Genomic DNA, 3,178 nt, shown 5'->3' with positions numbered 1-3,178 from the left:
AATTTAATTTGGATACTTTCTCCTGTAATTGGAAATTTACAGGTGAAAAAATTCACACTTTTGCTCTTTTTGGCAATGAGAGGAGGCAATGAAGAGAGGTGCAGATGGGAATACAAGGCGGAAGACAGGAACCAGCCAATACCTCTGGCCACACTTTAAAAACGGGCACCCACAAGCCAGGAGAATTGCCAGAGAGACAAAAGTCAACAACAACAAAAAAAGGAGATTTTAAATGGAGACTGGGACCAAACCAGTTCTTAAAATGTCATTTTTCTAGTCAAAGAAAGGCAGCCTGAACAGTGGGGATTTAACTATTTGCCTATTTTTTAATTATTTTTTTAAAAAGAGGTTTGTGTTGTTTCATTGATCTCTTTCACTATCAACATAACATAAAACCTATCACTTTCTGGAAGAGCTATAATCACAACGAAAGCTGAAAATTGTTTCAGAGCACTTTGGGAAGAGGGGCTAGTTTAAGAGTGAGCTACCCAAGAAGACTGATTTAACCTTTTAAAACTCTGGTTAAAGTCACTCTTATCCAAGGCTCTTAAAAATGTCCTCACCCAGAATACACCAGCCTCCATATAGCACAGTAAACCCAAGCAGGGTTCTCTTAATGATTATTCTAGATGGCGGTATAGTTATTAAGTGTTATTGGTGTCATTCTTCTCTAATTTCTGCATAACCTTACATATTTTAGCAGGTTCTGGAGTGCGTGAATTGTGAGTTAGGCATAAATAGGCTGGTTTAGCTATGACTGAAGATCTGTTACTTGGGATTGTGTCCACATATTGAGACATTTCCAACCTGAGACCCCCATCACCCCAAAACAAAACAAAATAAAACAGAAAAAAGATCACACCAGTGAAGTGGCTCAGGCTCTTTTATTTCCTTGCTGATATTTCTGTCCAAAGGGCACATTTTCTTTTGTTTGACTTCATAGGAACTACCAGAAAATTCCTAAAGATTGATGGAGTTGATAGACCCGTTTCTCCAGTTTTCTTGATCAGTGAGTGAGGATTCTTTCCCTCTTAAGGTGAATGAAGTTTGTTTATACATGTTCTGAGTACACCATTTTAAAAGTGTCATTTGTCATTCGAACTATTAATAATTGGAGTACCCTCAGGTTCTGAGATTGTGACTTTGAGTGTGGAAATGGTATCATTTATTTATTCATTCACTTGTTCATTTTGTATCATTTAGGACTCTTGGTAGCAAGTGGCAGAATTTGTTTACTGAAATGTGAGATGTATTATAATGATATTGATATTGGGTTTCCTAGAACCCAAGCATAGGAATGCAGCAGAGCTCCAGGGAGAATTAGAATTAGAGTTCCAAAATCCCAGGGCCCGTCTTGTCCAGCTCACTCCTGGTTTTATCTTCTCTCTACAGGCAGTTTACTCTGCTTCTCCACCAGCTCCTGGACTATTATATCTTGCAGTCTAGACACACAAAGAAAGACAACTTTTTCCTTTTCAGTTCTGGTTTCAAAATTCATGGAAAAGAACTTTGCTTGGCCTGGCTTGGGTCAGAGCTGGGTTGAGCACCTATCAACTAAGGACATGACCGAGCTGGGTCATGCACTTACCCTAACCTGTCAGATGGGGCTGAGACAGCCAGACCACATTGTACTGATAGGACTTCTTGTGGATTCAGAAAGGAGCCTGCCAGTTAAACAAAATAAAACATGTTCACTACCTATTCCTTTTTCCTTTTTTAGTTTTACTTAAAAAATGATAGAGACGAGGTTTCACTATGTTGCCCAGGCTGGTCTCGAAGTTCTTGGCTCAAGCAATCCACCTGCCTCAGCCTCCCAAAGTGCTAGGATTATAGGCATGGGCCACCATGGCTGGCCCCCTATTCCTTTTTCTATAATATCCTCTTCCAAAAGTGAGTGGGAATTATGTATGCAGTATTTTGCCAGCAAACAAGTACTGAGTACCTACCTATTTTGTATCTAGCTGCCTCTTGCCGATCCTTTTGTTCATATCATGTCTTCTGGAATAACCTAAAGATTGTTTTCTATAGTTTTTAGCTCTCACTCATACCCACCTCTTTTCCGTTCTTTTTTTTTTTTCTTTTCTTTTCTCTTTTTGAGACAGGGTCTCGCTTTGTTGTCCAGGCTGGAGTGCAATGGTGTGATCATGGCTCACTGCAGCCTTGATCTCCTGGGCTCAAGCAATCCCCCTGCCTCAGCCTCCCAAGTAGCTGGGATCACAGGTATGCACCACTATGCCTGGCTAATTTTTAACTTTTTCTGTAGAAACAGCATCTCACTTTGTTGCCCAGGCTGGTCTCAAACACCTCATCCTCCCACCTTGGCCTCCCAAAGTGTTGGCATTACAGGCATGAGCCACTGCACCCAGCCTCTTGTTTGTTTTTTATGGACAGACTAGCTGCCTGCTTTATTAAGATCAAAACTCTTATCCAACTCCTCTGCAACTAAAACAAAGCCTCTTTTCACATTTCTCTCCTGCAGGATTTTTGTTTTTGTTTTTGTTTTACCTCTTCCTTCCTGCCATCTTCAGGGAAAAGATTCACTCATGTCAGGGTCCAGAGGCGATCAAGATCCGTGACAAATACAGGCTAATGAGAATACCCCAGAGAATGAGATAGATGCAAAACAGCAACTTAACAATCTAGAGTGAGTTATTTCTGCCACAAAGAAGAGAGATACTTAAAAGTGGTTGAGAAATTCAGTCCCTTCCTTTAGTCAAGCTATATACAAAGCCAAATCATTATCTGAAAACATCTTTGTTTATTCTGAGAAATCCCTGCCATATGCACTGGAAATACCCAAAGCCTATAGATTGAAATAGTAATAATAATAATAATAAAGTGAGTTGTTTTTATTTTTTCTGGGATTGTTTTTCAATGCAGAGAAGACTACTCAAAAGTTTACTTTTAGTTGACTCTAATAATAAAAAGTTTGCATAGGTCTAGAAAATTACGGCAATAGGTCAGGTTAGCCCACTGCCAATTGGTATGACCTATGCATTAAGAATGATTTTTACATATATAAATGTTGAAAAAATAGGCAAATAACATTTTATGACATGTGAAAATTGTATAAAATTCAAATTTCAGTGTGGTTGCGACCACATGTCTTTTTTTTTTCAGGTGGAGTCATGCTCTGTTGCCCAGGCTGGAGTGCAGTGGCACGATCTTGGCTCACTGT

Source organism: Pan troglodytes, chromosome 15 (assembly GCF_028858775.2).
Source record: "Pan troglodytes isolate AG18354 chromosome 15, NHGRI_mPanTro3-v2.0_pri, whole genome shotgun sequence".
Taxonomy (NCBI): domain Eukaryota; kingdom Metazoa; phylum Chordata; class Mammalia; order Primates; family Hominidae; genus Pan; species Pan troglodytes.
The sequence above is the reverse complement of the archived record's forward strand: the minus strand, read 5'-3'. Positions refer to the sequence as shown.